At 41.3% G+C, this 22,001-nt stretch overlaps 1 protein-coding gene across 9 annotated transcripts in view; it reads left to right on the forward strand.

Annotated features, from left to right (window-relative positions):
• Positions 1-22,001, forward strand: part of SOX5 (SRY-box transcription factor 5) — a 591,653-nt gene that overhangs the window by 130,177 nt on the left and 439,475 nt on the right. For all 9 annotated transcript variants that reach the window (XM_026796865.2, XM_074540122.1, XM_074540120.1 and 6 more), the window contains one exon: positions 12,553-12,639. The gene's annotated coding sequence lies outside the window, so the exon portion shown is untranslated. The remainder of the gene's footprint in view (positions 1-12,552; positions 12,640-22,001) is intronic.

Raw genomic sequence — 22,001 nt, forward strand, 5'->3', positions numbered from 1 at the left:
CTGAAATTGGAAGAGGGGAGGAAAAAGTGATTTTTCCCTAAGGATAAACCAAACTGAACTAGCACACGTGAAAAAAAATTTGGTTGTTCTTGTGGTTAAATCAAAGGCGATGCCATGAGTCAGGAGGGAAGATGGTCAGGGGACATGGCTCTGTATTGTCCTGCTTTTGCAATGTGTATGTGTGTCCATAAAAAGATCTCTCCCAAAATCAGAGTGAGCAGCAGTGGGAAGGTGTTCCTGACACGTGCCTGTATATGGTGTTACATACAGGAATGGTGGGTAAATGAACACTAAGATTGTGAAGTCAGGCTCTCAAAGCATAGGAAATGCCAGAATTACATTTGCCTGCACAACCTTAATTCAGCCCCTTTGTGCATATGCATTATGATACAGTCTTTAATTACATGATCACATATCAGACCGCTGAAATGGCAGTGCTGAGAGAATGAGAAGATATTCCATATTTTTCTTAATCCTTTTTGTGTGTCCCTGTGGCAGGCATATTCTGTACACATTCAAACTCCAGCTTAAAAACAGAAATTCCATAATATTATTGGTATAACCAATAGATGTGAAAATGAATAACTGCCTATAGCCTCTTCTGTGATGCTTATCACTGTGTTATCTGCATGTTGTAAGGATGTTAATTGATTCTCACAATGTTGTGTTGGTGGTACTCTGCTTTACAGATGAGGGAAGTTTTTGAAAGGGAAGAAAACAGTTCAGTCAAATCCTACCTGTATAGCCACAGTCATCCTAAATTCTGGCAGCTATCCAGTTCACTGAAGCCTGCTTAATTCTGAATATTTATGTGCCTTAGGGAGTTTCTGGATTACAGGAAAGTGTCTGAACTCTGTTACCCAGAGCTTTGCCCTTGCCACAAGTTTTAGGGGAACCCTGAGGAAAGAAAAAAGGTATTTTCTGCCCTTCTTCCAAAATGATGCTGCTGTGCACTGGGAAGGCCAGAGCCCTGTGGCAGTCCAGGCTCCACACTGGCCTGGTGGCAGGCCTGTGGAAGGATTGGCTTTCGGTGGAGTGGTTGAGCCCAGGGGGATACAGGCCCTTAGCTATCAATGCAGGGTGACCCCAGTGTAGGGAATAATGTGCTCTGGCTCCATGATTGAGGAGGCTGAACAAAGGCTTCATTAAGCTATTCTATATTACACCAGTACTATACTATATTAAAGAGATACTATACCATACTAAAGAAAGGCCTATGACTGTCTGGAGACAGCCACGACACATTTTTGACCTAATTGGCCAATCAATTCAAATAATCGTCAGCAGAATCCAGTTAACAAACTCTTTTTGGTAAACAATCTCCATAACATGTTCTATATGCACCAAACAATAGGAGCAGCAGGTAAAGAGAAGAATTGTTTTCTCTTCTTCTCTGAGCCTCTCACTGCCTTCCCCAGGAAAAATCCTGGGACAGAGAATGATGTCTCTCTTATCAGAGAATGTGAGTGCCACATTGAGCCTTTTTTGTCAGCTCTCCATGATGATAATGAAGAGGAGGAGTCTTGCTTCAGCCTCTGTTCAGTCAGCAGAGAGAAGGAAATGCAGGGTTCACTTGGAATTAAATTCCCTGTGCAAGTTTCCAGAGGTACCCCCATCTCCATTTGGTGTGGAGGGAGAGGAACCCTGTGGAGGGCTTCTAAATGCAGCTGGGGCATATCTGACTTCTCAAAATGTTGATTTCACTTTATGGTAGCTGTTCATATCTCTAAAATAAAGCAGTTGTCTGCAAAATACAGCAAAGTCTGTGTTCAGGTACAGCAGGTCAGAAAGTGGGACATGGGTGGCAAAGGGATTCATGCAGGATTTTGGGTTCCTGCAGAACTGTCCTCCTTTGGGCTGGAAATCTCTGCTGCCTTCAGTTCTCATGTTCCAGTACCTAACACAAATGAGTTCATGGTCCAGCAGACAACTTTGTAATATGTAACTCACGTTCCTTCCCAGAACTGACTCTTCTGGGGTGATATTCTCCTAGAAAAATTGGAATTTGGTCATATAATGAGAGAGTATTGCAGAATGTATGCACAAAGACTGAATCTTTGCTTGGGCTTCCAACAGCTAAATAAGGAATGATTGTGAAATCTGAAAGCACAGCATTTTCTTGGATGCTCACTTTGGCTCAATATTTTTTCACCAGAGAATTTTATAGTATTAAACTACAAATGTTGCAGAGGTCTACCACCCTTTCCCTCTCACTTAGGTCATCAGGGGCTGTTACTTAGAGATACTTAGAGAGTCCTGCTGGTTTCTGTGGGCAGCAGCAGAGGGGTGAGTCAGTCAGAAATCCAGCAGTTACTCCCTGCTGTGAGGCTAGTGGCCTCTGGCAGTCTTGGCATATTCTAAATTAATTTTTGTCCTTCTCATCTTCACCCATACTTATTTCTGCTCAGCTGCTGCCAGCCCATCACTCCATTTCTTCAATCTGTGTGCTTTGCTGTGCTTGAGGTCTTTGCATGGAGTTAAGTTGTCTTTGCAATCTGGCAGCAAGCAGAAGGGTGTGACATGGATTTCACTGCCTCTGCAGCACTTCCAGTGCAAAACCTGGGAGCGCTGGTGACTCACAGGAGCTGCTGGGAGAGGCTCCTGAAGCAGGCTGGCACAGTGAGGGTGCCATGCCCAGCCTAGCAGGCCATCCAGCCTGTTGCAGGGATTTCCAGCAGCTCTTTTCTGCCTGTGTGTAAAGGGAGAGCTCCCTGTTCCTCAGCCTTGGGCAGCGTTCCCATCGGTGGTTGTAAAGGGCAAGAGATGTTTTCCTCCATGCACATTTCAAGGTCATCCAAGGATGATTTAAGCTGTGTCAGTGTGGTTCAGGTCATGAATGGCAATGTATGAAGCCAAGCAGTTCATTTGTTCAAGTTTTATACTCACTGTTCTTCTGTATTGGATGCTGCATTTATTTCCTCATATATATAACACATATAATATACAAAATATATATAATACATAATAAAATATATATTTATATAATTTATTTTATATAAAGGAATATATTATATATTTTATAAATATAAATAAATTATTTATAAAATATATTATTATATGTAATAAATTATATGATATATCATAATTGCAATACATTCTATAATTAAATATTATTTTATTATTATTATTTTAAAATAAAATATAATCTATTATTTTTGCTATATATATTAGGCCAGCCACAACTAAGATTATGATGTTTCCAGTGGTGGTGGTAGAGGTTTGGTCAGTGGTGGTGTGGTTCCTGCTGATATGCTGGATATTTAGAGAGAAAAGCAAAGAACATTAACAACACCAATTGTTTGGAACTCAGTCCTTTGAAAACCACTACTCCAGAGGTTTAGGGAATTACTCAAAATTTACCTTTGCCTTTATTGTGCTGATTTGTTGCATGTCCCACAGTTGCTGAACTAAGAAGGACTGCTTTGCATTCGAGGAAGCAGATTTTCATGTTTGCAACGGAAAAAAAAACAAACTCTAAGCTGAAATGAGCAATATTATCAGCAATATAAATTTTCAAAAGTAATCTGCGTTCTGTAATTCAGGTTTGGGGTATGTAAGGTGCAGCCATATTTGGAGGTTCTGCTCTGCCTGTTGTAGTGGTGATTATGTTCTGCGGGGAGGGATGAGGATTTGCTGCCTTGCCAGTTTAATAGAGGCAAGGTAACTAATTTGATTCGGGATACTCTCATCATGAGTTGCTTGAAGGTGTTCAGATTTGCTTATGAAATAGTCCCTTCTGAGCTAAGGAGATGGAAATGAGACACTAAAAAAGCTTTCTTGAAATGCTTCCATGTTTCTCAGCTCAGAACATCCCATTTGATATTAATATTAGGTACTGAGGCAAAGTCATCAGGTAGAAAAGGGAGGAAATGTGGAAATAGTCATTTTCTCGTGTGTTTCCTCAGGATGCTTTTTTGAGGCTTTAAAAAAAATAAAAAAAGCAATTGCTGCTTTGCTGCTGAGGCTGCTGTAAAGCAGGGAAGTGGCAGATGTAATTGCAGTCCCAGGGCCCTGCCCCAGCAGAGGTCCCATCCTGGCAGCGTGCATATTGCTTATATGAAAGCGAACAGATGGATGCGCTTGGTCAATTCTGCCGGGTTCATATGGAAACCTTCAGAAATCTTTCCTACTATTTGGAGTGGAATGCTTAAATCTGTTCTCTGCTGGGAGGCTGTGGTTGCCCGGGATGGGTGCTCTGGTGGCTCTGGCTGTGGGTGCCTCCCGATCAGATGTGTTCATCTCCCCCCTCCCCTCCCTGCAGGACCAATTCAGCTCCTGGAGGAGGGAGCTGGATTTTTTTCAACTGCAGTGGCATGAGAACTGTCAGCTGAGTCTTAATCATGGAGCTATTACTGGTAGGGAATCTGAAGGAAAGAGAAGAAATCCAGCTTACTTCTCAGACATGGGTTGATTGCAGAAGCACATTTTGATTATTCTTGGGGTGGAGAGAGAAGAGGAAGGAGGAGATTTGGAGAACAAAAACATCACATTTTCTTTAATTAAAAAAACTCACTAATTTTCTGATACTAATTCTCTGTAAATTCCCGCTGACAGTTTCTGATGTTTCCCAATTCAAAACAATGGAAAACAATGAATTGAAGGGACAAAAATGAAGCATCAAAGAGGAGGGCTGTAGCTGCATTAGGAGGACACCTCTTGAAATGCTAATACTTAGTCTGGGAGGGGGGAGGAGGTAGGATTTATCTGTAATGCTTGAAATTCGTTGCTTTTGGGTATCCTCAGGTGTTTGTGTGCTTGTGTGTAATGATCTACATGGCATCAAGGGAAGAATTGGTATGTGGCTCAATTCTGAAAGCCTGGCATGCAGATGTGTCAGCATCTGCATTGTCATCTAGTTACCTTTTTTCCAAGTGTGTAGCCATATAAAAATATACACAATAATTGTTTGGGCACTATCAATGACAGCTCTGTGCAGTATTAAAGTTCTTACAGAAACTCATTCTTGCCAGAAAGCTTTAACTTTAAAAATTTCTAGGAAAGCTGTTAAAAAAATTTTTTTAATGGCAATCTTTGGTATTAAAAGCATGTTTCTATGAAGATTGTAGTTGTGAGTGCTCATTTCTGTCTTTTTTTTTTAAGAAAAACTTCTTTTAACCACTAGTGACAATGACTGTTGTTGAAAATGGGGGCTAGACAACAGGAGTAGAAGCTGAAATCATTGGGAAAGAGAGCTAGAGAGCTTGAATTTGACAAAAATAGTTCCTCTCTCACTCTCTTGAGCTGCATCCTTCCCACAAAAACAACTCCACCCACTGTTGTAGAAAATGGCCATCTCTTGGTTTGCTCTTTGGAGGTCTTGTTTTGATAGTGCTACTGCTACTTTTGGGGTTTAACATGGATAACCCTATCAAATTTTGTTAAGACATGGAAGCAATACAGAAGGACCCATGTATACTATTTAAAATACCCTTGTTAGCAGAGATTTAACAGGCATTTCATTCTCCACTGTTCATCACATTCACACATGTGGGATGGGCATTAACAGATTGAGCTACATCTTTTCATTTCAATTCTGCAGCAGTCTCTCTTTGTAGGAATATTTTATGTAGTAATAATTTCCTTCCTATTACAGACTTTCTAACTGTGCTAATGGCAGTAGTCTGGCCACAGAGACATCCGTGAGAACTACCTTTGCAGTGACATTTAAACAATTTATTTCATCTTGCTTTAGCATACCTGCTTATGCCTTTTTTCACTCTCTTGATGACCTCAGGAGAACTTTGTGTATAACCACGGCTCTTTCAATCACGTTCAGCTTAACAAAGTGGTATGCAAATTTCTGCAAGATGTTATTTCTGAAATCTTTGGGGTTTGCAGTGAGCCTGCTGGCAGGTGGGTGCCCCTGGACAGCACTGGCATGGCCAAGGCCAGCTGGAGAGGGCAGAGTGTTTTCACCGAGGATGCTCCCTCTGATGGGATGCAGTTGTTGGGTGAGACTTGACTTACCCAAAGCACACGGTACTATTATAATTTTTTTTTTCTTGCATGATAAGGGAAAAAGCAGAGCCAAGGAAGGTTGATGGCAAGAGGGCATTTCTGTAGATCTCACATATGCACAATGTTGAATTGATCATCTTTATTCACCATTTAGAGAAGCTGCAAGTTGTGGATTTGGGGCTAATATGTGTTACTGGTGTGGGAGTGCTCTTGGCTAAAAGCCTAAAATGAGGAATTTCTCTTTGGGAGGACATATCTACATATCTTGTCCTGTGCCTGGTGCAGCTTCTCCTGTACTGGACCATGTGTAAGAGTGCTCTTAGAAAGAGAATAATTTAAAAAAATTACCACTGCCACCATGGCCTTTAACACTTCTATCAGGTTCTATCAGGATCAAAAGCCCTGCCATAAAGTGGTGTTAGAAAATCATCCAAGCCAAAACCAGGGGAAGTGAAAGGCAAGAAACGAACTAAATTAACTGGCAAAAAAATTATATTTATCAGCTTGTTGATTTTTAGTATAATTCATGGAAATGAATTCTGTGAAATTGTCATTCCATGACAGCTGATTGGGTGGGAAAGACGTAGGATTGCTGCTGAGTGCTTACATTGACAGGAACATTCCCATTTGCTAAAAATAAAACCCTTGGACAGTAACATCAGACAAATTTGTGTATGTGGGTTACCTGCTGGATGATGTGCCCTATATGGGAAACACTTGACGCACATGATTAGTCTCTTCAATTTCTTTCTGTTGGACTAAATGATATTTTAGGTTTGATTTGTTGGGGCATTTGTGGTTTGGGGGTTTCTTGGTGTTTGGGGGTTTTTTTGTTTTGGGTTTTTTGGGTTTTTTGTTTTGTTTGGGGGGTTTTTAGTGCCTCTTTTTTTTTTTTTTTTTTTTTTTTTTTTTTAAGACCAGAAGGCAAGCCTACATATTTTAAGTCTGGCTTCTTCATAAAGATTTGTAGATTGATGTGCAGCTCACACTGCTGGCTATCCCTCACGCCTTTCCATTTCCCCATGCCAGTCATGAAAATCAAGTTTCTGCCTCAGAAGTTGTGTGGAAGGAAAGCAGCTCTCGTGGCTGGGTCATGGAGGTGGCCTCAGCATAGGTTTGTGCACAATGTGTGTTCCTGCATCCCTGAGCTGGGTTCCTTGCCTGCCTGCAAACAATAATGATCACTGCACGTGTCACACCCCGTCCTCTCCAGAAGGGAAAATTCAAAGGAAGCATCAGCTCTCCTAAAATTGTCAGCTTTGCTTTTCTGTGGTCATACCAATTTAGTGTCTGGCTCTGATGTTTTCCCTCTCTCCTGCCTCTTGCACACAACTCTGACTTGCTGTCGGAATTGAGCACTCCAAGGATCAGACAAGGCAAAATCAAGCCTTCTGTCCCTGGGGTAAGGGAAATTATATGGAGTTCAACTTTCTCAAGTGACAACATTTATTAGGCAGTCACTACAGATGTCTGTATGTAGTTACAGATAGCTTGGTGTTCTCTGGGCACTTCCCCAGTAATAAAATCCCAAATCGCTATTTACAGAAGATGTTGAAGCTTCCTTCAGTGGTTCCTTGTTTAAAGATCTTTAATGGAAATTTACACCAGGAAAAGCTAAGCCATGGATCCCCTATGAATTTTTGCAGACATCCTTCTTTTGCCTCCTTTGCCTGCCAGCCTAAAACATCCCCAGCCCATGTGGACATTTTAGGTGCTTCCATGTGGGTTCAGTGCAAAGAGTACCTCAGCCATGTCTCTATCAAAAAGAAATAAAACAGAGTTGTAGATAAAGAGTGGGGAGAAAAGAGACTCCTTTCCATTTATTTCTGTATTTCTTTGCATGATTTTTGTTTGGTGCTTTTTTTATTTTTTTTTTTAATTTAGTTCTATTTGTTTGGGCAAGTTTCCTGCCATTTACCTTTGCATTTGCATTTCCTATTGATTGGCAATTTTTAAACTGTTTATTGTGCTCTTTTGTTTGGCTGTTCAAGAGCTAAAACAAAAGCCACCAGGCCCTGTGAGGGACACATTTGCATGCGGCGAGCGTTGCCCGAGGAAAAAGTAATTGCTAATGCATATTTATGTGGCACAAATTTGCCATTTGTTTATGCATAAAATTATCAATAGTGCAGGGCGGCCCAGCCGTAGAAAATGGTGACCTTTTTAGCTTAATAAAGAGAAATCAGCTGTTATTGTGAAGAGATCAGCCATTTATTCTGTGTTGAGGGACACTGTCGGGAAAATGGAGATTGGTGCTGGCAATATCATTAAATGGAAGGCCAGTGACCCTTTTGGTACAGTCTATTATACTTTATCTAATAGGGGATAAATGACTCTGCTTGGCAAATAGATTAAAAAAAAAAAACTGTAGAGAAAAAAAAGAAAAAAAGAGGGAAAAAACCTAAAAAAGCAATAAAACCTACTGACTTTGCTCTTACAGGAACAGGTAGGTACTGAGGAGGTAGTCTTGCACAAGCCACCTGGTATTTTTCTAGAACAAAAATTATTTGAAACAAATAAAATAACAAAATAAACAACCAAAACAACAAAACAATATAAATTAATAACAAATAACAATGAAAAAATAACAAAACAACAACCAAAAAACCCCAACCCTAAAACAACCCTCAAGCCCACTCTGTTTAGAATAGTTTTCACTGCTTTGGAGTGGGAAAAACATCCAGAGCCAGCCTGTGACTCTTCCTAGGTCATGTCAAAACCACTCTTCTGAAGGGCCATAATGTGGATTGGATTTTTGGCTTGTGAAATGAGAAATCAGTGTTTGAAATTGGGAGATTCTCTGAAGACAGCAGATTTTCAAAAGCATTTATGCTTTTTTCTTTTATGCATTCTGTTTTTTAAGAGTGAAGAATAATTTCCTAGATACTGAAGATCTCACCTGCAGGAGTTGCAGCAACAGAGTTTTCTCTATAGCACTTGACTAATTCATCTCAAGCGTTAATAGGCAGATTTAAGAGCTGAGGAGTTAAAAACTAACAGCTGTAAGCCTCGAGGAGTTGTTGTGAAAATGAAAGTGGATGCACAAAACCTCATGTTTCCCTGTTTCTCTCACTCTCTGTAATGCACAGCTGAGTGGAGTTTTAACCACCAGGTGAAATGTGGTGAGCTGTGAGTCACAGTTGCTGGAAAATGCTGCAGTTTCTGTGCAAAACGTGTGCTGGGCTGGGGCTTTGCTTTTTAAATTTTATTTTTATCCCTGAGAAATATCCAGCAGAGTAATTGCTAGAGTAATTTTGGGGCTTTTGCTCTCTTTGCTTCCTAAAAATATGACCCAAGCTAATGTCATCATCAGAGAGAAGTCACCACAGTGTTTGTCACTCTGTGTCATCTTCCTGGTGGCCTCAATAAAAAACAGCACAGGAACAATGGAACTTGCAGACAGTAGAAGCTTTTTCAGGCAGGGCTGTGTGGAGATGGAATTGTGGTCAGAGGCAGCATTTTGGTCTACTCAAGGCTGTTGCTGTGATTTCACCCCTATTAAAATTTGGACAACATTTAAATAAAAATACTTTATTTAAATATGAATATAATACAAACATAATACAAATCAGGTATAATTAATTTATATTTACAATATAAATATAATACAACACATCAAACTGACTCTAGGAGCTATTATATTCTATGTCATGTATCACTTTCTCTAATATTGTAAAAGTCTTGTAAGGGTGTGTGCTGCAGTTCAGGATTTTTATACCTAAGATTTTCTCCTATTAGGAGTTTTTGGAAAGGGTTACTTTAGTTCCTGTACATGGAGCTGTTGCCTGCCTTTGGAATGGGGCACTCCCAGTCCTCCCAAATAGTGACTCCCAACCATGTTGCTGTAGAAACAAAAATATTGTAGGACCAGTTATGGAAATAGAGAGAGAGTCAAAGAAATAGTTTAAAAGCAGAATTTTTCTTAGGTCCATCCTATGGAAACTGCAGTAAATATGAAAGTGAGTTGAATTGCAGAGCAGGCTCTAGGTTATTTCACGTGGCAGCAGGCTCTTTTTTCTACTGGTTCTGCCTCTCCACTCAAGGCTGTATCCAAGAATCATAATTTCAGCAGTCCCTGTTAATGTTTGGTGATTGCTTCATTGCATTGTTAATAAACAGTTGAATTAGGTGAGTTTTTATCTTTAAAAACACATTTTTATTTTTACTTCAACTAATTAACTAAAGTTTGCTTAGTCCAAGTAAATCTGACTTTTTTCAAAGGGTGTTTTTCCATACAGATATTTCCAGCTCTGCTCCTGAAAAAAATATCATCTCATTCCCTTCAAAGCTTGTAGGCAGTTGTTAGCCTGAGTTTTGCTTTGTCTTTTCTTACAGTCATAAAAAAACCCCTTTTGAAGCTATTTGACACCAGCTAGAAAGTTGTATGTAGATAAAATTACCAGGAAGAAAATGCTTAATTCTGTATGGGAATAAACTGGGGATCACAAACCTGTTCCTGTGGCTGGGCTGTAAGAGCAAAGTCAGTAGGTTTTATTGCTTTTTGGGGTTTTTTTCCTCTCTTTTTTTCCTTTTTTTCTCTTAAGTTTTTTTGTGTTAATTAGTTGTAAACTAACCCAAATACAACTGAGATTGAAAGTCAGGTGGTGGTGGTTGTTGATGTTACGGCATTTTTTTTTTTTTAAATTTCGTACCTGTGCCTGCCCAGATTGTGCAAGGTGACTTCTAAGTACAGAGAAATATGTGCAGTCAAAAGCCTAGAAATACCTATGGTCATGGAAAATCCTAAGTTTTGTAAAGAGTTTGTTAAGGGAGGAGACAGGACAAGGACAAGCAAGTATCGCTGGTCAAAGCAGGTGGCAGCAAACAAGAGAATGAGCAAAATGAGTGGTACTATTTCCTTGTACTCTGCTGACATGAGGAGGTCAGGGGTAGCACTCGGTTCCAGGTTGCTGGGAAAGGCTAAAAACATAATGGGGAATATTCTGCAAGCAAGTGTTGCTTGTTGTGATTGTCCTGTGACCTGTTTTGTCCTGGGGTTTCATCCTAATTGGGGGTGAATTGAGTGGGGCTTGCTCTTTTCTCAGCTGCTGTATTGGTAATGTGTGGGTCAGGGAAGGAGGACAAAGGATTGGTTTTATATGATGCTATTTAGTTAATGACTGGCTATTTTGATAACCAAGTAATAAGAGTTAAGAAATTGGTGTATTTCAGTTCTCTGTGATGCTGGTGAACAGGTAGTCTAATAGGTCCCACAAAACTTATCTTTGTAGGAGAAAATGTTGATAACTTCATTGAGGAATGACTTTCCCCCCTCTTTCTTCAGCACAGATTTTAGAGATAGTTATCTTTATAAGAGCAGAAATTCATGATTGAGGAAATTTCTATACCAAATATACAGAGGACACATTTCTGTTTGTTCATCTGGTTGCTTAAAAATAATATAGGAAGTGGAGGTTTGTCTTCACCAAGTCTGCCTGCATGCAGAGCTCAGCAGGGAGCCAGGGATGGTTGGCTTCTCAACCTTCATGCGCCAGCCTGATCTTGGTGGGTCTTGCATGCTGCTGCTGCTTTTCCTGGAGCTCTCTGAGCTCTAGGGCTGGAAAAGTAATTCTGTCAAGTTAAACCAGTAGGAAAAACCTCCTGGTTTTATATATTAAGGATGTTGATTGTAAAATTTACATGGTTGTGTGTGTGTTTTGTAGTTGAAAAAGAAAAGAAATTCCTGTTGATATTCATACATCTCTTTCATACTACAAATTGTTTAGGTTGGACTGGCTTGATAATAATACACTGTAATGAAACTTAGGGATGCCTGGCCTGGCTAGAAGGACAAGCACTCCCCATCTGAGATGAACTTTGGCCTGTGTGAGCACAGGGTATCACAGCACAAACTCACACTTGTGCTTATTTTTGTTAAGCATCCTAACCTGTGCCACTTTGTGCTGCATTTCCCCCTCCCTGCTGCAGGCTTGGGGTGACCCAAACCCCAAACTGCCACCCAGGAGTGCCCAGAGAGGTGTGAGCTGCTCACAGGGGTCCTGAGCTGTGGAGGGGCAGTGGGCTTGGGGCAGTCCCTGAAGCCCTGGGCTGTTCTTGGGGAGATGCCACTCTGTCCCCTGTGCAGGTGCAACTCAGGGGCCTCAGGACAGTGTGTAGGTGATGGAGTAGGTGTGTGAGGGACCCAGCCACTCCCAGAGGGGCAGCTGAGAGCAGGAGCAGATGCAGAGGAGCCCTTGCTCCCAGCACTGGCACTGCTGGCTGTGCAGGCATGTCAGACACTCTGCACTTGAGCTTCTCAAACACTCAGAGAAACAGGAATATGGAGTCACAGCTGTCTCCTAGTTCAGTCTGGGTATTGATTTATCATGATAAGAGGTGCTTCTTTAGTTCTAATAATGTCTACTTTTTTTCTTTTTGCCATTCCATATTTCTATGGCAGCTTTCCCACGTGATATGTGATGGGTCACACATTAATTTACACCAGCCTCTGTTCTGCAAAAAAGAGTTCATGAACTAAATAAAAAGGAGTGGGGAGGGGGATGTCTAGCAGAGCCCAGGCTTTTGTTTCATGTTTTGGATGTATTTTCTTTTTAAAATAAAATTGTTGATATGCATTTGCTTTTATTTTTCTAGCCTTCCTCTTGCTGATGACCGGGTTCCTGTTTGATCCTGTTTACAAGCTTCCCAAGACTGAAAATAACCCCAGCTCCTCTGCACTGGGTAGGAAAACAAAGCCTTGTAAAGACACAGTGCAATTATTCTGGCAGTAAGGAAGAGTGTGGTGTGAAGGAAGAGCTTGGGGAGGAAAAGGAGAAGGTTACTAGGTTACCACAAAAGACATTAGTGTGTGCTCAGTTTGCTCACCCACTCTTGGGCTGGGGAGGAGGGGGAGCAGTGGGCATGCCAGCCAGCAAATAACCATTCTCCAGGGTGTGTGTGCTCAGTGTCGATATTGTAATTTGTCTGTACTTTCTGTTACTCATTCAACTTTGCAGTTGTGTTTCAATCTATTCAAAACATTCCGTAAAATAGCTATGGAAGAGTTTTGGGGTTGGATTGTTGTGTTGGTTTTGTTTGTTTTTGTTGGGTGTTTTGTTTTTGTGGATATATTACAATATTTTGTAGTGTTGCTGTGTAAATATCTACATCCCAAGTACTAAATTTTTACAAATTTGGTGTTTCTTGTCATTAGGGAGACTGGGTGGGGAAGAATCTGGTTAAATGCTGTTGGCCTGGCAGGACACTCAGTTGCAGATAATCCCACCAGTTCTTATGTCTTGTTGGTCCTGATGCCAAAATTATGTTCCTTTTATATATTTTTCACATATATTCCTAGCTCTGTAGACTGTTGTTATACAGATATAGAGTTTTCTAATTTCAGCACTTTTCCTATTAGACAGTCACATTCCTGAGGACCTGTTCTAGTCTTGCTTCTTGTGGGAATCAAGGGCAAGACACCTTCCCAAGACCTTTTTCATGGAATAAGACATAACCAGCAAGCAGGGGGGCTTCAGAGGGGTTGCACCAAGAGGGAGAATTATTTCATTACATGTCTTTCTAAGTGAAGATTCTTGTCAATTTTGCTTCTTTGCTAAACCTATAAAATGTGCTTGCCCTATGTCTCGAGGGCATTTTGGACAAGTTTTTGGCATGTATTTGACACAAGTATTTTGGGGCGTTGTGCACCTGGAGGGAACCCTTCATCCAAAATGTAACTGCACTTTGTCACCTCACCCTGTTTGGCTCTTGATTTTAGGGGCTGCAGAGGCAACAATCCTGAAGCAGCTTTTGTGCTTAGTCTGGTTTCCATGAGGAGTAAATGCTGGCAGAATGAGGGTTTCAAAGACAAACTTTGAGGGTTTCAAAGACAAACATTTTCCCTTAGGTGGCCTCGTTTTTACCCTTGTCATTGTGGAGTTGAGGCTGGCATTGCTGAGTGTGATGGGTTTGCCAAGGGTTGGGTGTCACCTGGCTTTGACCAGGTTGCTCTCTTGTTTCTGTGCCATCAGTGGCACTTGCTAAACAGCAGGGTTGGAAATGCAGCCTGGTGACAGGTGACACATCCACTTTTCCTGGGTGGGAATGAGGAGAAGCTGTGCAAACACTGTGCAGCTGAGACTTTAGGCCTGACTAAGCTAAAACCCAGAGACAGCCTGCTTGATTTCTGTAGGGTTCTGTCCACATGCAGAGGGCTATGCTGCTGTTGTTTTTCAGAAGAAAAAAAAATTCTAATTAAATTTGAATGCAGTATTATGTGAATGATTGATAATATTATGGTGTAAATCGATGTTTTTCTGCTTGGTGGTAAGGCCTTAGACACACATCTGAGATGACAGCTTAAGTCATGGTATTTTAACATGATTGATTCAGATCTGGAGAAGTTGTACCATTCACTTATATCTTTCTAAATGCCAGAAGTCAGTTGTGACATTCTCATCTTTTCCTCTTCTAAATAAGCTTATCAAAGAAGAAATCACTAATTTGCCAGGCAGTGCTTAATAATCAAGGAAGTGAAACTCCTATTATACAGAAAAAAATCTTTTGCTGAGTTGCTGAATGATTTTAAAATAATAAAAGCTTGCTATGTACTGAGCAACTAATTTTTTAAAATTATTTTTCTTTTTTTAAGGCCTCATTCTGAGAGGGGTCACTAGCCTTTGAGGATGGAGCCACTTTGTTGACAAATCTGTCCTCTAAATTGAACAGCATTAATTAGAACTTTATGCTGCAGATTCTTTCTTTTGAATGTGGGCGGTGGTATCAACAAAAATGTCTAATGAATTTGAAGCTGATTTTCAAAGGTCTGCCACCTGTAGATAAAAATGTGCATTACTGCACATGATAATCATCAAGGTCAGAGGCTGTGATATGATCCGCTGACCTTTTGAAATCAAAACACTTGCTGTAAAGAAAGGCAGGCACTGATTTCTCTGTCTGTGTTAATGGAGGACGTGTCTGTATGTTCAGCTGTATGGATACACTGTAAAACAGCTACAGGAGAAAAGACACTTCCAATTCTGTTAGCCCCAAATTTCCCATCATTTCCTCTGCAGGCTTGCAAAGCTCTTGCTATTTCTGTATGTGTCGAGGAACTTTTTTTTTTATTTTAATCTAATGATATAGATTGCTAAAAATATTCAGGTGTCTGAGACAGCAGCAAAACATCTCTGAGCCACCCTACAAAAATAAACTAGTTTTGTGTGTGCAGGATGAAGAAACAAGTGTACAGGAACAGACTTCAGCTCCAGGCTTTTTTCAGGGGCATTTGCAATAGGGGAGGGGAGAAACAACCCAGCAACTATCATTGTAAAAATTATGGGAAGCACTTTGATGGTCCTTTTTGAAGTCATTTCACTGAGCAGGGGCCAAAGCAAAAGCCCGAAAGGCAACTTGGAGCTGGATTTTGCAGCCCAGCCCCTCTGTGCTGTGTGCGGTGCAGAGCAGTGCCTGTGCACACAGAAATGCTGAGAAAGGCTAAAGGGAAAGGAAGGACACGAAGGGAGCATTTTCTGTTTTCATCTGAGCACTTGGAAGCCCAAGCCAGTGAAGGAGCAGCAATTTTAGCTAAGCTAATGCAATAGAAGGCCATTGCACCCAAACTGTCTCAGCAGAACTTCCTGCATAATTAGATTGTAAATCTTCTCAACTGAGGAAGTTTTGCCCAGGGTCAGATTGTCTAAGTAATAATCCATTCTACATAAATTAGAAGATTTGAACTGCTGGGATACATTATTACATTAGTTTTGGGGTTTTATTCATAATATAACTAAAGAGAACAAATGCAACGATTCTTTTCTTTTATTTTAATTACCTTATGTCTCCTTAGCTTTAGTTTACCTCAGAAGGCCTTTGCTGTAGGTTTAGGGATTTCTCCTGAGCAATGATGATGAATTTGTTATATAGGCAAATTAATACATTCTTAATACACTTCAGAAAGTGATGCCACATAATCCTTTGGCCAAGTGATATCACTGCTCCAGTGAAGAATTTAGTCAGAGATGCTGCTGCTCTTTTTGTGCTGTTGGAGTTCTATCTTCCACTATGACCCCCTTTTCAGCAAAGAATAGAAATTCATCTTTGAGGTAAAATTAATGGGTGAAAAATTACTAATAACTGGTTTTAACCGGATAGGTGTTAAAGTTAATAGTTCAATTATTTTCTTTGAAAAAAGGAAGCTTATTGGTACTTCACATGCATATACGGCTACATGGAAAAGTGATGGAGTAAATCCTGAAGTTGTTATTCAGGCAAAAATTGCCATGGAAATGTCAGTATTTGATCTGCTTGAAGAAATCCAAATTTGCAGTACAGCACAGATGAATTGATATGGTTTGGACTTGGCATTGTGTCTTTGAGGGGGTGATGGTTATTTGGTGGTTTTTTGGTGCTTTTTAGTGTTGGTACATTTGACTTTATTATAAAATGGAGAAGTAGGCAACTGCTCAGGAAAGCATTTTGGAAATAAAACACCTTTAGGGCTGAATTCTCTTCTTACTGAGAATTCATATGATACACAGTGGTATTTTTTTTTTAAGACAAGAAGGAACCTATCTGGGGTAAGAGGTACTGCACTGGAAGCCAGAATTTTTTTATTTTTTAATTTTTAATTTTTTAAAGTTTTTTATTTTTTACTTCTGCTTATAATTCAAACTTGCTCTCATTGCTGCCACTATCATCCTTATAAAATTAGTTCTACATATTTAAAATTTCTATTATTATTGGAATGTACAAGTGGGGCTGTGTTTGCTTTTTTTTTTCTTTTTTTTTTTTTTTTTTTTTTTTGTCCTCAGGAGCATCAGATATAAAGAAAATCAGAAACCAGACCTCAAGACTACTTTTGAGGCAGAAATAATCCAACCATTATTTCTGGTGTAAAAGGTTTGTGAATAGCATCATTTGCCTAGAAGCTGTTTTCCAACCTAATAACTCCTGGAATAATGACTTAAAACTGTTTCCAAGAGGATTAAGGCCCATATAACTATTATGAAGTATAAGTTTCTGAAAAAGCTTCTTTCTGATTGGTGAAGAGGTGAGTTCTGATTTGGGTTAAAGCTGCTTGCTTAGGAGAATCAGTTTCAATCTCTCTGAAGTCAAAAGTGTTGAAGTAATCCTCTAGAGAGGGATTGTCTGAGGGCTTTTCCCCCCTTTCTTTATACATGTAATATATATGTGTGTATATAGATATGTATTTATTGCCATAATGACCTGGGAGATGGTCATTTAAAGGGGTTTTTAATCCGTTTGGGAGGGGCTTTTTAATCTTCTGCCCTAGTGTGCCTTGAGCAAAAGCTGTTCAGAATGGGCTGAGATTGCAGCTGAGCACTTGGCTTGTTGGTTAATCATCACTTGAACACTCTTCATGGGAGAGGCTGTGGAACAGAATTTATTATCTGTGGTGATGTTGTGCTTTTAGGGCTCTGTGTGTGCTGGGCGTTCTGTGCTCTTGGTAATTGCTTTTTCAGCCAGCCTGGCAAGGGGAGGGAGGAGAAGGCATGGGCTGGGATGGTTTGGGGATACCCCAGGTACAGGGGTCATTATGCACTAGAGGAGTGCATGGGTTTGCAGCTAAGTTTGTTTGTTTGATAAAGAGCTGTGTGCTGAGTTGCACTTTCTAATTGGCCCAACTTCCCAGCCGTGCCTCAAAATGCACTGGTGACACAAGTTCACCACAGAAAACACGTGAATTCATACTGAAATGGCTGTTAGCACCCTTGAGTTAGCCAGAGCTCCTGGATAAATCACAGAAATGTCTCAGCAGGTCCCACAGAAAGGCTGGAACCATCAGTGGCTCAGCCAGCTCCATCCTGGGTGCCTCCCCTGCCCTCACCTGGGACTGGTTCACTCACAGCCGTCCCAAGAGCACGCTCTGTGAGAAGGTGAAACAAGCAGCTGCTGTTAGCAAAGGGAAAGAGAATCTTTCCCTTTGAATCAGTACCACTGGCCACTCAGAAATCTGTAATAATGTGTGTGTGCTGTGTTCACGTTGACCTTTAGAGAAATGTAGCCTTGTGAGCAATTTGAAGGTGATTTAGCAGAGTTTCTCACTAATAAGGTAACAATGAGATCTGGCTGTCGAATCTTGTTGTTATACAAGGCAGAGCCACTTTTGTGGGACACTGAAATCCAACTTGGAAAAATGCAGGAGGAATATAATCAGTGATGGTACTTAGCATGCAGCTGAACTGGTCCCTGCTTTGAAAAAAATTGCTCTAATTTTTACAGTGGTTGACTGCAGCCACAATAGAGAAAAGTGAATAAGTGTTTTCTGATTAGGTCTGTGGCCAAATTCTTATTTCTGATGTAGGGTGCACAGTGCCAAAAATCTGATGCATATGCTTATGAAATATTTTTCTGGTTCTATATGTACTATAAATACATTCCACATGGCTTTATACAAAGCTCTCTGTTATTTCAGTAAGTCACAAGCTACTAAGCCAGATCCAAAGAAGCTGAAGCTCTGAATAAGGTTCTTTAACATTTTATGACTTTGAAACGCTGGTTTAGAGTATATTTGCTTCATTAATTTGTGGCTTTGATCTCAGTTGGGTAAGCATTGAAAAGATAGGCAAAATTTAATGGAAAAAAAAAAAAACCTTTTCACAAAAGGTCTCTTGTTGCCCTTAAGTTAACAGGCTGAAGAAAGTTCCTTTTCATTTTCAGCAGTCTGGGTTCTGATTTTGAACCAGGAATATGTAGTCTTACTTAAAAAATATATCATTCAAGACATACTGCTACTGAACATCTTTTTTTGGTGTGACCAGGTTTGCCAAAATTGCTTGCCTAGGGTGAATAGGAGTCTCTCCTGGAATTTTTGGAAAGGAAAAAAATATCTGAGCTCCCTCTGCTCCCAGCTGTGGTTCTGGAGGAGAGGCTGGGTAGTGTGGTCCTCCCTAGCCCCACACAGGTCTGGCCAGTGGCCCAGGAGCTCCTTGGGGTGTCCCCAAGTGACAGTGAAATCAAGGCTGGTTACTGCCTTGCTGGCTTCTCTTTTTTGTATTGAAACTTGAATTCCAGCATTACAATCAAAAAGATGAGGAGAGAGAGAGAGTGGATGAGCAGCAGAGAAAGAATTTTGGTAAACCCAAGCAGAAAACTCAGAGTTGAGCTGCAGAGATATTTTGCTTGTTGCAGCAACAGGTTGCTCTAGTTCCTCCTTGTTTGTTTGGGGTTTTTTCAATGACTATTTATATAGAGTAAATTCCAGTTAAGTAAAGGAATGGGTTTTTTTCCTTCCCTCCTTTTTATTTCCTGCCCAGAAGCAGCTTGGTATGACCAATGGGAAGTGCAGCTTTGTTCCCAAGACTGGTGCTACAAATCCAGTATCAGCCCATTCGTTTGCTTTGTTCTTTGCTCAGCAGCTTCCTTACTGAGCCTTCCTGCTGTCCCTTCCCCACATCCCTGAGTTTTCATCCTTTGCAGCCCTGGGAGAGAGCAGAGCAGGCTCCTGTGGCCACCAAATCAAGGGCAGGTGTGAGGAAGGCTGGGGACATCTCTTACACCTGTGCAACAGCACAGGGATCGCTGCCTTGGGGAATTCAGGATGCTGGGAGTGCGTGGTGGGCATGGAAGGGTTAATGGGGGGGGCAGAGATGGCAAAGCTGGACTTGGACATCTCAGCAGTGCAGCCAAAAAATTGCTCTGGGTCCCTTTCCTCAGGTGAGGAGAGGAGCATCAAAGGGCACTGACATCCCTCAGCTGATTTTTGGTCAGCCTCCCTAAACTCTGGGGAAAGAGGTAAAGGTGACTTTTTGTCACCATGATATTTTATGAACAATCCCTTCACCAGGATTGATTCTCCTAGGAAGCTGGGAAGCTTCAGCTTCTCCCTGTTTTGCTGCTTTGCAATGGGATTTGGAGAATTATTTACCCAGCATGTGAATTGTGGATTTTAATTTAATGACCAATCCTAGTCCAGGTGTGTCGGGACTCTGGTCAGTCACAGGTTTTTATTATTCATTCTTGTTTTACCCTTCTGATGTCTCCTCTTTCTTTAGTATAGTTTTACTATATAATTTCTTATCGTATATATCGTATATATCATATACCACAAATCATATCAGCCTTCTGAGAACTTGGAGTCAAATTCTCATCTCTCACCTCCTCCTGGGGACCCAACACCACAACTTTTTATAAAGTCTGGTGTTTTGTGCCTTCCTCCAGGTGTCCAGCAGGAGGTCATGGTGGAGCTGGGGGTGCTGACCCCTCAGAAAATTTGGCCTTCTTGCAGCCCCTCCAGTGGGGTGTGACACACCTGGAGCCCCCAGGTGCTCCTGAGCCCTTGGATGGGAATGCTCACAAGGAAAAGGGAAAGGGGCATTCAGCAGCTGGGGCTCCCAGGATGGGGGAACCATCAGCTTGTGATTTCCCCCCCTTGGAAAGGGTTAATGCTGAGGTGCTCCATTGTATTAATGATGGCTGTGTCTCCACAGCCCCGTTGGGCTCTTTCAGGGGCCTCTCAAAACAATGAGTGCAGTGAGGCTGTTCTGTCTAATTACTCCAAGACAGGGATGCTAAAGAGGAATTAATGACAGTTGACAAGTGCAATTAATAATTATAGCAAAGCTGGGAGTCATGCAGCAGGCAGATGACAATAACAGGGTAACTGTACATGACAGCTTTCATCCGTTCCCCCCTGCCCCTCCTGCTTCTCCTTTCTTTCACCCTTTCATGTGAGCTGCTGCATGAGCTGGGCCAGGACACGTGTGGACAAGGAAGAAGATCAGTTCCACGGATTTGTCCAATTCCTGACCCCACTCTCCCCAGCCTCACTCTCTCCCTCCTAAAGAAAAGTGGAATTAAAAAAAAAAAAAAGAAAAAAATTACAAAAATTATCAACAGCACCAACTTAGCAGCACAGGCTTCTGTTAGCTTTCACGGTCAGGTGTTGACAAGACTACTTAAAATTCATGTTGTGAGATTGGAAGGAGAAGGGGACAGGGAAAGGCAGCAGCAAGCTGGAGTTGAAGTGGGATTTCCATATCAAAGGCCAGGCCTTTGGCTCTGAATGGTAATTAAAGTACCCAGATTTCATCTCCTTGGTCAGCTCATGAAAAGGAAAAAAAAATTAGAGAGAGGATTTTTTCACTCCCTTTAGACTACAGTACAGCAAGCAGTAAATTAAATGAAAGTTGAGCTAAAAGGTGCCTAACGCTTCAATCTTTTGCATCTAATAAAATCTATGATGTTTTTAAAGCATTTATTCAGTTCACATCTTCGTCTCGCTGTGATTATAAAGAATATCATGTCTGCTTACATTTATTGGGCACACATCTTGGTCTTCCCAGGGTTGTAAAAGGACTTCACTTTTCATTATGTTGCTGTTGTGTTACGGCCTTTTGGCTTAAAAAAAAAAAATAGAAAGGGAGGGAGAAAAGGAAGGGGGGGAAAAAATCACATTTCTCTAGTAATTTCTAGTTGGTCATTGTAGGAACCACTAACAGGGTAAACCAAATAAATGCAAATTTAATGAGGCATGGGCAACTAGTAATGAATTCATCAGCCTCTCACCTTGAGGTGGTTGGTTCAGACTGGGGCAGTGACACTGCTGGAAGTGGCCACAAACCAGCAGGCACGTGGCAGTACATGCACAAGGCTCTGTCACTTTGGTGCAGCTCTAGTGGCCGCACAGTGCTGAGATGGCAGCCCTGCTTGCATTTGCTGCAGTCCCCCTTAGGGCTGTAGGACCCTGTCCTCCCTGGGTTCCTGCCTGTGGCGTGTTCAGGTCAGGGTTATGCTGTAGAAATGTGGAATGTGTTTCCCTGAGCTTCCCCTGGGCTGACCTGGCTCCAGGTCTCCTGCAGACATGCAGTGGTGTCCAGTCTGTGGGGCTGCTGGGGTCTGGCCCCAATAGCAGTGGGGGAGTCCCAAAATTAGGGGTTTGACCAGTACTGATGGTGTCTGTCGTGCCCTGGAGTTCTCTTTAAATCTGTGCTGTACTCACCACCCTGGGCTCCCGCCTTTGGGCTTGCACCTCAGTAAACCCATGGCTGCACCCTCTTTTTTTGGCTGAATGCCCTAAGGAGAAAAGTTCCTTTTCCTTCTCTTTTTCTCTTTTCAATTCTGCTTCATAACTATGGAAGACT

Source organism: Zonotrichia albicollis, chromosome 4, assembly GCF_047830755.1.
Source record: "Zonotrichia albicollis isolate bZonAlb1 chromosome 4, bZonAlb1.hap1, whole genome shotgun sequence".
Classification (NCBI taxonomy): Eukaryota; Metazoa; Chordata; class Aves; order Passeriformes; family Passerellidae; genus Zonotrichia; species Zonotrichia albicollis.